This window comes from Meriones unguiculatus, chromosome 14 (genome assembly GCF_030254825.1).
Source record: "Meriones unguiculatus strain TT.TT164.6M chromosome 14, Bangor_MerUng_6.1, whole genome shotgun sequence".
Lineage (NCBI taxonomy): Eukaryota > Metazoa > Chordata > Mammalia > Rodentia > Muridae > Meriones > Meriones unguiculatus.
Window position 1 is genome coordinate 77534456 of NC_083361.1, and position 15596 is coordinate 77550051.

The 15596-nt window shown below is 40.2% G+C and overlaps 1 protein-coding gene across 27 annotated transcripts in view; it reads left to right on the top strand.

The window, feature by feature from the left end:
* The window catches only part of Dlg2 (discs large MAGUK scaffold protein 2), a 1917798-nt gene that overhangs the window by 1291971 nt on the left and 610231 nt on the right, over nucleotides 1-15596 (top strand). The gene's annotated exons all lie outside the window — the stretch shown is intronic.

Below are 15596 nucleotides of genomic sequence, written 5' to 3' on the forward strand. Positions count from 1 at the left end.
TATGACTATACAGCCTCTTTCAGGATGATATACAGTTCCAAAAGAAAGCAAGAGATAGGCTGTGGGCTGATAATAGTTAAAGGAAAATATATAGACTGTGAGAGAATAGAGGGAAAGAGAAATTTTATGAAAAGGGACTGTATTCTAATTAGAAGCAATGAGAGGTTCATTTTTACAAATTAAATCAGCTGAGACATTATACAAACTCTTTGTGTACTTATGTGTTAAATAGGTGTACAATTATGTTTTTCTCCCTTGATTTTTCAACTTTGAGTCTGTGGTTCTTTGGCCATTAAAACTTTCAACAAATTATTTATTTATTGAGTATGTTCTTTTATTTTGGTTTTATTAAGTACATGAATATTTATTGTTATTGCTACTACAAGTCACACATTTTCTTTTGATCACATGGGCAGAAATAAATGTCGATCTGCAGTCTTCTGTGCTGGTAATACTCTGGATAGGATGCTGTTCTCCAAGGAGGAACACAAATAGGTACTCCAATTACCAATGGCAGAATAGCAGGGACTGTGCTGTCATAGGACACCTGAAAGCTGTCCGAGAATACGGAAAGACACAGAGTTCTATTGAACAAATAGTTCTCATGAAATATCTTCTTTTTTGAATGCTCTTTCGGGGCAACAGATCACTACTGTTTAATATGACATGCAAAGGACTGAGTATAGGCCGCTCCTCGTAGTGTGCAATGCAGAACAAACTATGGTGTTTCCCTACACTCGCAATTATGGTGTTTCCCTACACTCCACTGCTGAGGAAAGCAAACGAGTGGGTTTAATCCCAGATGGAAACAATGACTAACGTAGTGCTTTGAAAGGGCAGAAGAAACTGTTTACTTTGTGGTGATGAAGATTTATTTGTTATTTATTTGTGCTTGTCCCTTTCCTTCACCTGTTGACTCATTCTTCCTGTGCTCTCTGGTTCTAGAATCCATGTTTTAAAGACCCCCCCATACTTTCTTCCCTGGCATCTTCTGCATCCATCCATGATATGCCGACTTAGCATCCTCCTATCTCAGGTTCAGTCTCATTCGAGGTTTGTTCCAAGGATTGACTGATTCCCTAGTGTCACTGTTTAAATCCATGGCGCTAGTGAACATTCGCCTTCCTCTGTTCCTGTGACCTTGGGGTCAGAGGACCTAGTAGGTCATCCTGTCCTGACTGTTAGCCTAGGGGTCCGTTAATTGTGGTGTCAAGTAATTACCTGACCCTCCACTACTCACACTTTAAACACTTAAAAATCTCTTGCTAATTAAGCTGGAAATGTCATGATTTTAATAGTGTTGTGTCATGCACATAGCATGTACTTGTTATGAACTGGGGTGTTTACATCATGGTCATCTAAGATATCAGCATGGTTTCCCCCATAAAGCATATTTTGTTGCAAATGTTGTCTTCTCTTAACAGATCATCAAATGAAAAATCTCTTTAGTCAGATGGTCTGTGTCTTCTGTATATAGCATGTCCTTTGAAAAAGACGGATAGTAGAGTCTATTAACTTCATTCAGAAAGCTGTGTTACTCTTGTGTGGCAAGCCTCTAAATTATCCTGTTGTCATATAAAGGCCAAATTTCGAACAACGTTGCCTGCAAGGACAATGCCAGATCCACCCTTGCTAACTCAGTGTTTCTCTGTAATCTGTCTCCTGGGAGCTAAGGATGTATGACAACGTTCTCCTTCTTTTCCCTATGTTCAAAAGTTACATCTCACTATTACACACTGTGCAAGCCTATTTTTTGTGTGTGCTTTTAAAGCTTTTGTTATGCTCTAAAATGTTTTGTAGTATTATTATATCAACTGTTTCCAGAGCAGAAACTGAGCTACTTGATAATGGTAGCCCAGGCAAATTCCAAGATGTTACCGTATTTTGCTGATTTAGTCACTTCAAATGGTAATTTGTGTGTGTGTGTGTGTGTGTGTGTGTGTATGTGACTGTGACTGTGTATGTGTATGTGACTGTGCATGCATGTGTCTCTGTGCCTACGTGTTTGGCATCAGAATGTGATGCATGCAGCTGTTGGGTAAGTAGGTTCCACATCCATATTTTCACACAGCAACCAGCAGAGAACATCAAGTGTCTCTCTTTCCCACTCCTTCTAACTATCTGGAGATACAGTTTCTTACTGAACCTACAGCGAGGCGAGTTACAAGTCAGTCCTGTCTAGCTGACTCCAATGGTTCTCCTGGTTCAGTCCCCCACGTTGGTAGGGCTACAGACGCTCATGGCCACCCCCAGCTTTTTACATAAGTGCTGAGGTTTTGAACTCTGGTCCTCATCAATGCACAGAATGTATTCTTAACCACTGTGATGTCTCTGGAGCCGTCAGCTTTACTTTTTGAGCCAGTATCTATTGGTGGACTCAGATCACAGCAACTCTGCCAGCTGAGCTGGCTCCAGAAATCTATCTGTCTCTGTCCCCTCCCTAGCACTGGAATTACAAGCATGCACTGCAAGAGCTAACATTTTTATACGGGTGCTGAGTATCTGAACTCAGAAATCCACGCTTGCAGAGCGAACACTTCTTTGACCGAGTCACTGTCCCAGTCCTCAGAGGCAGATTTTAACGGAAGGTTCTATGTACAAATCATGGTTTGTTCATACATTTGCTGCCAGGAAAGCTAATCTGCACTAATAGTCCACATCCTTTCTCTACCACTGCCCCTCTTACCACCCACTCTTTGGACTCAAATTACAGATTGCATTCAATTGTCAATGATTATGAAGTATTAAGTATTTTTGAGATTATCCTTTAATTCGTTGTGTAGTCAAAGACAATTGTTGAAATCTTTATCCTCTTCGTTCGGCTTCCCAAGCACTGGAACTGTAGATACGTGCCATCACACCTGGCACCAAGAATTATTTATTGTTAATAACCATCTGTTCTAAGTGCCCCAAACCAGTTAATGAAAGAGCTTCCTTTTATCCAGTTAATACTTCTTTTAAGAAAGTCTCATAAGAATTTGGCAAGCTGAGAAATATGAAGACAGCCTCAATCCAAAAGAGGAAGGGGAGAAATGATTTGCATGTTAATTGTATAAATCATTCTTCATGACAGCACAAATACCTCCCTGCCATTTAAAACTATATTTTCTGTGTCTTTCGAAGTCATATTATTTCATTATTTTTTCCATTTAATAAAACCTATGCTTATTGCAAATATTACCTTATTTTGATACAGTTTAATGGCATTTACAGTCCAACCTTCTTGCTTTTATTTTGACTTGGTATCTATTAGCATATACATCAAAAGTTGTGGTGTAGGATATTTGTAATAGTCTATTGGCACAGTGAACTTTTCCGACTCTAATTCTTTTATCTCAAGGAAGTTTAGAGAAAGTTTCCATTAAGAAATCACTTGGAGACTGAACTGCCATGGCTATATCTGTGCAGGGGTTCTAGGTTATCTAGGTTGGTGTATCCATCTCCAAAAAGACCCCTGGGCCAAGATTTTTGGTTCTGTTGCTCCCCTTGTGGAGCTCCTGTCTCCTCCAGGTCTATCTGTCTCTCCTTCTTTCATAAGATTCCCTGCACTCTGCCCAAAGTTTGGCTGAGTCTGATCACCTCCCCCTATGTTGTGGGGGGAGCCTTACCAGGCCACAGAGGAAGACAATGCAGCCAGTCCCGATGAGACCTGATAGGCTAGGGTCAGATGGAAGGGGAGGAGGAGCTCCCCTATCAGTGGACTGGGGAAGGACAAGGGAAGAGAAGAGGAAGGGAGAATTGGATTGGGAGGGGCATAAGGAAGGGGGTTTCAACTAGGATACAAAGTGAATAAGTTGTAATAAAAAGAAAAGAAAGCACACCTTCAGTTTCATTTGTAATCATTGAAAGAGAGGTAGTAGTTCATGGTGTTCCATGATCTGGTAGTATTTCCTTTATGAGTCAACTGGATATAATATTTTATTCCTCTGTGATTTTCAGCTAACACCAGATAAAGCAGAATCAGAAAAGGAGAAGTGAGTAAAATAGTCATTCTACACATTATCCATCTCACCTTGTTAAACCCAATCTGCAATGGTATTGCTACTAAAATGATAATTCTTGATATTGGTAAATATTTTAGAGAAAGAAATGAACCTATGTTGAACATTACTCAATCTAAAATACAATTCATTACAGAAAATCTGACTATTCTAGATTGCATATTTAGTTGGCAATAAAGACCAGGTATACTGATACTTAGAGAAAAACTAAAACTATTTAAATGGATGTGGTTTTCATTGTTATTTTTGTATTTGACATAATTTCTTCTCTTAGTAGTATATCCAGGATTTCTGTGTGACTGATGCATATACGATTATGTTAATATGTCATACTAATTTGATAGTATTTACCTTTTCTCTATCAATAAAACTGGCATACATAATGCTTCTTGTAGAATTAGCTAGTTCAGATTTGTCTGAAATTTTGAAAAAAGTCAATCAATTCTAGAGAGCAAGAAACAAGGAAGAAAATTACTTTTGAATGAAGAAGCGATCTTCAACCTCCACCAACCACCCTTTCCTTTACTCTAAAAGTGATACAGATTACCATGAATTTCACAACAGGGAGCTTGGTGGGCTCCAGAAAAATAGCCAGACCAGGGGATGTTTCTAATGATTGAATCCAGTGTTCGTTTTTATTCCCAAAGTGAACATTCATTCTCAAAAACAATACTGAAGAGTCTAAAATTTTGTCAGAGACTGTCTCTTCTCCCCTTACTAGGGAGTCCACATGGAGACTGAGCTGTCTATGTGCTACATCTGAACAGGGGGTCTAGGTCCTCTTTATGCATGGTCTTTAGTTGATGCATCAGTCTCTGGAGTCCTAGCCCCAGCTTCTTTGGCTTTGTTGGTCTCTTTATGGGGTCCCTGTCCCCTTTGGGTCCTTCTATCTCCCCCTTCTTCCATAAGATTCCCTGTGCTCTGTCCAAAGTTTGACTGTGAGTCTCTGCATCTGCTTTGATCCCCTGCTGGGTGGAGTCTTTTAGAGGACATCTATGGTAGGCTCCTGTCCTGTTCCCTCTCTTCTACTGCTTCCAGTGTCTGTCCTGTTTTTCGTTCTGAATGAGAATTAAGCATCTTTCCTAGGGTCCTCCTTGTTGTTACATTTTTTAGGTATGTAGATTTTAGTATGTTTATTCTATATTACATGCCTAATATCTACTTATAAGTGAGTATATATGATGCATGTCTTTCTGTTTCTGGAATACCTTATCCAGGATGATCTTTTCCAGTTCCATCCATTTGCCTGCAAATTTTCAATAGCTGAGTAGAATTCCATTATCTAAACCCAATTTCTGTATGAACTTGAATGCCTGTTCTTTGATTAATTCTCCCTGGGAGGGAAGGGGGACAGCTTAGACAGCCCACAGAGGAAGAGGATCTGGCAGTCCTGATGGGACCTGATAGGCTAGGGTCAGACAGTAGGGGAGGAGGACTTCCCCTATCAGTGGACTAGAGAAGAGGGATAGGGGACTAAGAAGGGAGTTTGGGACTGGGAGGAGACAAGGGAGGGGGCTACAACTGGGATACAAAGTGAGTAAATTGTAAAATAATAATAGTAATAAAAATAGTAAATTTTTTATAACTAGTCTAAAAACACAGAACTACTGCAGGTAAACTTGCCATTGTGCATGGTTTCAACACTAAAGAAAACTTGTAAAAGAAGTTTCTTTGATTTGTGTTTGAACTACATGCCTAGTCACTAGCTGTCCTGAAGAAAAGACTCGGAAGCATGATATGAGTCAGTTTCCTGTTCTGAATCCAAATGGGTAAACATAAGGCACTCAATGGGGTACAACTTAGAAACTACAGAATTAAACATATGCTACTTGTCATATGCCATATTATATGCTTAATTGCTGTATTCTTTTCCTTGCGTGTTTATGTATGTTAAGCCAATTTTCCAGACTGCTTGAGGGAGTCTCCTCTCCCCTGGTTCACTGCTTCTTGCCCTTATCTTTTCAGACTAAGCTCTGAGCACAGAATCCTTCATGCATGCAGAAAGCACCCATCTTCTAACGAACCCTCAGACTGACGTTCTTAGCCCTTAATCCTGAGTCTTTCCTAACTCTACTGTCTGGTTTTCATGCAGGCTCCAAACTTCCAAGAAGCTGATTTGCTAGAAGCTGATATTGATAGCATTGCCTATGGACTGTTCTTAGTATCACCATTGGCCACTTTTGACACTACTGTGTTCAGTGTCTTCAGAATGTGGAAGACAATCAAGACTTATTAGCATGGATGAATGAATGAATGAATGAATGAATGAATGAATGAGCAAATGATGTCATGAGTTAGCTTTCCTGCACAGCTTGCCGTTGCATGGTTCAACTTAGGAAGCAGTGAAGGAAAGAACTCCCAGGCCTTCTGTGAGTCTTGTAGCCAACGCGCTCCGAGTGATTATTACCGGCACACGCAGACCTCGGCACACGATGCTCCTTTTCTCAAATAATCACTTACTGGCCTTTGGCTAAGCACACTGCTCCTTCAAGGGCATTCTTTGGCAAGAGCAGAAACAAGTTCTTGCCAAAACCTTCCTTCTAGAGAAAGAGAGCTGTGGCTTTGAGGTTGCAACTTTAAAGCCAGTTTCCGTAAAGAATGAGGCTTAAACTTTGACTTCAGTATTAGCTCAGTGGGAAAACACTTTTTGCCGGGGGTGGGGGAGAGAACACTTTTTCTCTGGGAAGTCGTGAGAATTCTTTCAAGATCAAGGTGTTCAAAAAGCATATGCAAAACAAAGATGAATCCATAACATTATCAGCTGAACTTGTTCTAAATTCTGTTTCAGTTCGGTCCTTTTGAAAATGGAGACAAGGGCGTTCTTACCTCCTAATATGATAATGCATGTGAGAATACCCTGAGCTGTATTATGAAAATGTGATTTTTTATGACTTAAAATGAATCTGTAATTGGTGAGTTGAAAATATAAATCCTTATAAGAAAAAGAAAATATAAACCCTTAAGTGTTATCTTTCTGAAATTCAGATTTTAGATGCACAAACATCAGTTTTTATTCAATACTGTCGTCGGTATATGCCCTCATGTAAGTGTGTTCAGATAAATCCTACAACCGTTCTTCAATTCTCAGGCTGGCTTCTTCTACTCTAGTAACTGGATCTTTGCTTTAAAATGAAAGTGGTTTTTTGTTTGTTTGTTTGTTTTGTTTTGTTTTTCTCATGAGGCATTTTCCCATATTTGGATGCTAGCAAGTTTATAAGAATCTGTATTTAAAATTATTTGAACGTGAACTAGAAACCAGCAACAGTGTCCCATTTGATACTGTAAAAACAACTGACTGCTGTGGGCATTTTGTAAAGACTCAGGCAGCAGTGGTTACATTTTAGAGTCTTTCTAAAGATCCCTTCTAAGGAATACATGCCACGTTGCCAAGGCAATTTCCCTATGAAGAGCCCTCTCTGTTTTTCAGACCTGTCTTTAAAGCAATCAGACACATTACTCAGGGAACATTTCTGCTCCATTGATTAATAGTTTCAAGTAGCCTAAAGGCCTTTACCATGAACAGCTGTCCATGTGCCCTTCGTTTGCTCTAACAGGCAAGAGGTGTTAGATGCCAGCCATTCTTCCTAGAACAGAGCCGCAGATGAAGCGGGTGACAATGCCAGGAACACTCAGCAACACAGACAGGAAAACTCCCTTAAAGCAAGACTTGAAAAGAATGGAATTTTGTGGGTTTGAAATGTATTTTCTCTTTTGGTTTTTAAGATGCTCAAATTCCAAAGGGGCAATTGGGTTAAGGAGCCCATGCTGAAGTGTGATTCATAGCTGAAGCAAGAGAGAGGCCTCTTTCATTCTCCGGGAAGCCAAGAAAGAAATTCCACACAAGTACACTGCCTCAAAAGATTATAAGCCCCTTGGTTTCAGAGAAAAATTGACAAGCTGTCCTCCAGAGGCTTTTCAGACTAAATGAGTGCTTTGAAAGTAGGAATCATATTTTCTCTGTCAGCTTTTGTGAGCCAAGACATCTAGAAAAGTGTCATGATGGCAAGCACAGTGAAGACAGCTCAGCTCCATGTTTATCAGTGGCAAAAAAAAATGCTATCAATTTGACACATTTATGTGGAAGCATCTTATGAAGTTTAATTTATGATAATGCATAATATTTTATGCATATTTATATAAACATATAATGTATTCTGTGCTTTAACCTAAAATGTAACTTGGCAAAAATCATTAAATATAGAGTCAGAGGAACCTAATGAATGTCTTTACCCTTACCATGAGTCTATTTAGTTGCATGATTGTACACAAGTAGCAACTGCTAACTGACCTACATTTAAATATTTTTAAAGTAATTTCTTCTTTTACCACATCCTCCCCAGCGTGTGTTGTCACTTGAATTTTTGATCTTAGCCATTCTGATGGATGTGAGGTGGAATCTTAGAGTGATAACTAAGGATGTTGACCTTTTTTTTTTCTTGTTTTGTTTTTACTAACTTTAGAAATGTAAAAATTTGGGGAGGCAGTAAATGCTCTATTTTTTTTCATTTATTTATTTATTTATTTAGTTAGTTAGTTCTTATAGTTTATTCACTTTGTATCCCCACTGGAACCCCACTCTCCTCCCAGTTTCACCCACCCTTGCTCTTCTCTCCCTATGCCACTCCCCTAATTCAGTGATACAGGAGGATCTGTTCCCCTTCTATCTGATCCTATCCTATCAGGTCTCATCATTGCTAGTTAGTGGCCAGCTCATTGATAACCTCCCCCTTTGGGGTGCAGCCTTGCCATGTTAACCATTTCTTTAAGTGTTTATTTACACCATTCAATATTCCTCTGTTGAGAATTCTGTTTAGCTCTGTAACCCATTTTTTAATTGGATTGCTTGGTTTGTTGGTGTTTGATTTCTTGAGTTCTTTATATATTCTGGATATTAGCCCACCGTCAGATGTAGGGTTGGTGAAAATCATTTCCCAGTCTGTAGGCCACTGTTTTGGTCTGTTGACAGCGTCCTTTGCTTTACAAAAGCTTTTCAGTTTCATGAGGTCCCATTTATGGATTGTTGATCTTAGAGCCTGAGCTGCTGGTGTTCTGTTCAGGAAGTTGTCTCCTGTGCCAATGACTACAAAGTTCTTTCCCACTTTTTTTTTTCTAACAGATTTAGTGTGTCTGTTTTATGTTAAGCTCTTTGATCCACTTGGGCTTTAGTTTTGTGCAGGCTGATAAATATGGATCTATTTGCATTTATCTACATGTAGACATCCAGTTACCCAGCACCATTTGTTGAAGATGCTGTCTTTTTTAACTATATATCTTATAGGTCTGGATGTTTGCTGTTAGGTTTTTATAGCAATTGTATGGTTCATATTTGTGCTGTTTGGAGTTTGGAGTTTTTTTCTGTTTCTTGGAGCTGTGGATTGATTTAGTAGAAAATTTCAATCATTATTTCTTCAAATGTTGCTTCTCTCTCTCTTTTTTCTTCTTCCTCTAGAGTAATCATTATGTTTGTTGTATGCATTTTGTTGTTGTTGTTGCTGTAATTTCTTCCACTGTCCATCAGTTTTTGGTTAATTCTGATTTGGGTTAATTGAGTTCCTCTAAGCCCAGATTGAAACAGATTTTGCTCATTTGTTCAGTGGTATGCCTGGACTCAATGCATGGTGTCAGCCTCTCTTCCAGTAGCACATAGCTACAGATAGCACATGATGTTCCCCAGTTTCCTAGATTGCTTGGTATCAGCTTTGCTCACAGGTTATATTTCAAGTCATTGAGCCAGTGGGACTGCCATCTTCCACCAGTGGAATCAGCTGAGGATGGATGGATGTTTAAAGGGAAAACAGTTTATGTTCTGCTGATGATTGATTGTTCTCTGGCAAGTGCCTTCGCACAGCACAGGCTCTCACTGAGTCAGTCTTGTGTCAGTGGTGAGGATCTTCTACCTTCTGTGTGGTAGAGCAATCTTGCACACTTCCAGACTTCTAGCGGAACAGGGATATGTAAACACTTTCAAAAACCACATGACTCTCTAATTCCCCCGTTAAACTTATATTCAGTTTGGACAGTCTGTTGATTCCACCCTTTATTATCACCTGAGGCCACTTCAATTTTCTCTTCCCTTGTTTGTTTGCCACTGACTGGAATCACTATCGTTTCCAGCAGCTGAGCAGGAGTATTTTTCTGTGTTCTCCAAATGAAGCCAGCCCCTCTGGCAGTAAGGCTGAAGTACTCACTGCCTGACAGACACATTGTACCTCCAGAACTTTTTATGAGCAGGTGAGGGTAGCTTCAGAGGGAGCTGTGCATAGGTGCACCCCAGGCTAGAGCACAGCAGATTTCTACTGCTGTTAACTGAGGCTCAGTGGTTTCTCTGGAGTCTTTTGTATTTGGTCAGACTTCTGTATTTCTGTGGTCAGTTTTCAGAGTATAGAAATGGTTATTTGGACAGTGCCATGTAGCTTTTGTTTCTCTTTTGGGAAAGGCTTTGCCAACCTAACTACTCATCTATTAATTCTGCAACGATGAAGAGTATGCTTGCAGTTCCTATTTTTAAAAACTCTACTTTATTTGGGGCTCCTTAAGTCTCTACCTTCTTTCCAATACCCTAACCCCAGGTAGGAGAGAAATAAGGTTAGAAGGAAAAGGGGAGAGGGGGCATGGATATCTTCAGACTTGATTCTGGCTGGTTAGGGTCATCAGAGTCTGGGAAAATACCAAGCTCAGTCATCAGGATATGGAGCAGTCCAGCAACAGCAAAAGGCAAACACAGCAGGGCAAGCAAGCAGCCTTCTTCCTCCTCTGTCCATGTACTCGAAGCCCCTTCCTCTCTCTGCACTCTATTTTTTTATGTTTGCTGGAGTCCTTCAGAATTTCACTAACTCTGGCTGGCAATGATCTCGCCTGGCTCTCTGAGCTGCACAAGGCTGTTATCAGCTGTGGATATTCCACACTTGGGATTAAAGCAAAAACATATTTGTATACCATAACTGAGTTTTTAAAGAAACTAAAACTTCCATTACAAATAATAGTAAAACTTACCATGTGCCAAGGTATAGTTCCAAGTACTTTATGAATTCATCTAACTTATACTACTTCATGAACTCACTGGGTCTTTATAACTCTGTGAGATTATCATTTGTAGATGTATAAAAGGGTCAGATGTTTCATGTGTGTGGAAATGAGTGTATATGGATGAGTGTTGTAAGAGCAGTAGAAATGGAAAGACAAAGACAAGGTTTAGGTTTAATAATTGGGAGAAGAATCATGGAACATTTTCCAGATGAATAAATAAAAAGTATATATGCAAACAAGACCATTTTTAATGCAGGGTCATTAAGGAAAGAAAGGACAACAATATCATCAAAACATGATTTTCTCTGTCAGTTCTTACTGCCCTACTGCCTGCCTTCGATCCTCTATAGAAGATTTATTTCTAATTAACTTAATACCTGTTTACCCATGCTTCAAAATTTTATGTAATATACTTACTTTATTATAACTTAGAATTCATAGTAGAATGAGGGGTGCTGTTCTGCGGTCACTTCTGCCCTCATGGTATCCAGACACCATTGTACACCAGGGCTGGTCTTGAAGGATGAAGCTTAGGCAGGCAGGTGGGTGAGCAGGATCTCAGTCTGGCAGTGGATGTTGGAGAGAAAGCCTTCTCCAAGATGGTTTGCTTCTTTTTTTCCATTTGCCTGAAATTTTTATTACTTTATTTCTTTTTAATTTTTATTTTTTAATATTAGTTACAGCTTATTTACTTTGTATCCCAGCTGTAGCCCGCTCCCTCATTCCCTCACAATCCCACCCTCCCTCCCTCATCTCCTCCCTGCCCCTTTCCAAGTCCACTGATAAAGGACCAAATGTATCTGGTCACAGGGGTCTTTTATAAGACTGTTTCTCCAACCAAGGACCATGTATGGATATAACCTAGAAGCCCTCTTTGGATGTAGCCCATGGAAGCTCAGTCTCCAAGTGGGTTCCCTAGTAAGGGAAACAGGGACTATTTCTGTGGCTAACTCATGGACTAACTCAGTGGCTGGCTCTTTGACCTCCCCCACCCCCCCTGAGAGAGGAACAGCCCTGCTAGGCCACAGAGGAGGACATTGCAGACAGTCCTGAAGATACCTGATAAGCTAGGGTCAGATGGAAGGGGAGGAGGACCTCTCCAAGATGATTTTCAATGAAACAGCTCTTTTCTATTAAGGAGCATAAAGACTATATAAACCTTGGGGAAATGGGTAGGGGTTTTCAAGTGTGTGTACATTATTGGCTGGGGCTGAGGTGCTGGGAATGCTTCATTTGCATGAAGAGAAATTTCTGGTGCCTGCTGGATATGTCTTTATAAGGAAGTAGGACGTTTTAAACTGAAACCTGCCCAACAGGCGACATGACTACCTCAAGAGTGGCAGAGGTGGGGGGCACATGGGGCATGCAGGCCCAGAACAGACAGGGAGCGTTCTTTACACTTAAATGGTCTCAAGATGAAAATCTCAGGGTTTGTACATGAATCGACCTCACTCTTGCTCCAGGCCAGATCCCCAGGTTGCAAGGCTCAGCTGCCCCACAGAGGAAAATGGGGTGGGTGGACACCAGTGATGTAATCATCCATCTCTTGGAGCTCACACTATCACCTTCCAAGGTAGCACAGTCAATGAATACTTAAAAGTTCACGTTGAGGACTGGGCTGGAAACTGATAGAGACGTTAACTGTATCCGTTATACAGGTAACTCCTTTACATAGCCACTGTCACAGCCACACCTTCAATGTGCTTGGCACCTCCCCAGCTCCACAATTCAGTCTGAGAAGAACTGACACAGGTATAAAACCTTGGACTTCTAAATTTTTCTTTTGCAGTACTACACTGCTTATACATTGGGAACTATTCATTCCTGTATTATCCAGGTTAACTGCATCTAACAGTGTAAGAGAAGGACAATCAAAACCTCGGTAAAATTTTTAATACAACCCAACACAGCAAGGTGATTTCTTTAAAGTTCTCTAACAATAATAGCTATCAATCATTCCCACTCTGACCACCCTTACCTGCTACCAGGCACAAACTGCCTACAGGGGTTTTTATTTAGAAAGGTAGATAGTGGCCAGCCTAGGAGAATCATGAGAATAACTGTCGCTATGTGCGAAGAACTAGAGATTTGGACAGTTGTATCATCCAGTGAGATAGGACAATTCTGTAAATAAGGAGCAAGGGCTTAGAGAGGTTAACTAATTCCTGAAGGTTATATCTAGAGAATGAGAGAATCAGGTTATATGCAAAAGCAACCTGACCCCTGAGTCCCAGCTCCTAATCACCATAGCAGGTTACTATATTCTCAGATAGAACCATGTGAAATTTCTAATTGTGCATTTAAAAAATAGTTAACCACCCAAAATATCTTGTGGTTTGATCAAAGATTATTTCTCTTTAAATGAGAAGCTATATGGGCCGCACAATGTTATAGAAACAGCTTTATAATCTAAGTTGAAACAACATTTTACTCGTGCCAGGGCACTTGTGTTTACTAGCTGAACAGCTTTAAGTTCGAGCATTTCTCTCACCAATAAAACTGAAGTAATAGTAGTGATATTTAACAGTGTAAACTATTGTGGAGAAGAAATGTAATAATGTATTTAACGAAGGATGCAAATGAGTGGCGTTGCCATTAGCATCATGAAAAATAGGTCGCATGGAGATAACTTGGAATCTTGCAGTTTCTGCATTTTGCCATGCTGGAGGGCAGGGAGTGAGGACAAAAAAGACACTAATAATCAGTGCCTGTCATTGTCCTAAGGTACTTTAAAGGGGTGAAATAAAGTAGTCGTTTGCTTCCACCCACATAGTATCTGAACCAAAAATATTGTTATAGCTTTTTGGTAACAAGCATTCCCAAGCATTAATTTTTCTAGAACAGCACAAATTCAGATCATCTAGAAGGAAGATAAAGCTCTGTAGCTCTTTTGAAAGAATATGAAGACGGTGATGGGCTTTTAAGCTGGAAAAAAAGGAGCTTCTATGACCTGGTGAACAACAGAAAGGCAGTCACTCAATGTGCATTTGTTAATTGAAAGGTTGACCTTAGAAACTGCTAAAAGGGTGACCCATATTCAGGCAAACAGGAAGGTAGCTTATTGTACCCAAGACTTTATGAGAAATTGTTACAGAGAAATTAAGGTGGTTTGCTTCTTTGGAGACTGAGAATGGTCAGCAGGACTGTATTTATTTATTTATTTATCTATCTGTTTATTGATTTATTTGTACAATTTATTCACTTTGGTTTTTTTCTTCTTTTTTATTTTATTTTATTTTATTTATTTATTATAATTTATTCACTTTGTATCTCAGCTGTAGCCCCCTCCCTTGTCTCCTCCTAGTCCCACGCACCCTCCCTCTAGTCCCCTGATAGAGGATGACCTCCTCCCCTTTGAGACAGAAGCTCCACAAGATGACCAACAGAGCCAAAAAACCTGGGCCCAGGAGGTCCTGCAAAGACTGATACTCCAACCTAGGACCATGCATGGAAAGGACCTAGACCCCCTGCTCAGAGAAAGCCTGTAGGCTGCTCAGTTTCCAAGCGGGTTCCCTAATAAGAGGATCAGGAGCTGTCTCTGACATGAACTCAGTGGTTTGATCACCTCTCCCTGAAGGGAGCAGCCTTGCCAGGCCACGGCTGAAGATGATGCAGCCAGCCCTGACAAGACCTGATAGGCTAGGGTCAGCAGGAAAAGCAAGGATTTAACCGTGAATGCTTCTTTAAGCATCAGTGAATGTAAGGAAAGAAGCTGGACTGTGGTGAAGACTCAGTGTAGGCAGCGGTCCCGTGCCAGGTGTAGCCAGGGGGAGGCCAGGAGGGGCAGTTGCTACTTTCTTATTAGATACAAGGTGTTTCGGTCCTTTCATTCCTCACCACACACACTTATTTATGGATTTTGTTAAAAGAGAACACATGTTCTTGATGAAATAAGGAGAATAATGAACAAGAGAGTTCCAATTTTGTGTTGCTTATAGGCTATGTAATTTGGGAGAAAATGCCTTAGAAATTTAGCTTACTTAAACCGGGAAATTAGCATTCACACTTGAGGATTACTATGATAATTAGATTAACTCCTTAAGTAAGTACCTGGCCCTTAGGGCAGACACAGAGCATAGCAGAGTTCTTAGTGGTAGAACTTGTGGCAGTGGTGGCTGCTGGGGCAGCAGAGACAGGCATTGTGGAAGTGGTGAGGGCTGCAGCAATGGTAGGCGTTAAGGCAGTGGTAGGGTCTGTGGCAGAGATAGGAGTGACATTATTGTGCTGTTGGCCTTGCAGGCTTGCAGTGGTAATCGTTATTGTTATTATCAACTTTCTTACAACTCCTGACGATAGAACGATGACATTTCAAGGTGTTTATCAGGAGAATAAAAAGGAGACATTCTTTGCCTAATATGATAGGAAGGTGCCCGTACTTTCAGTATAATCCGTATCCATGAAGAAAAGGCTTGTTTTGTTTACTACTGTATTAGTAAGAGTTCATTTAATACATAGGAAATTTTACACTCAAAATTACTTTTCTAAACAGTTTAATAACACACATTGAGTAAAAATATATAGGGCAGGCTTAAGATATTAGTAAGGATACCAAAAGAAGATACTTAATAT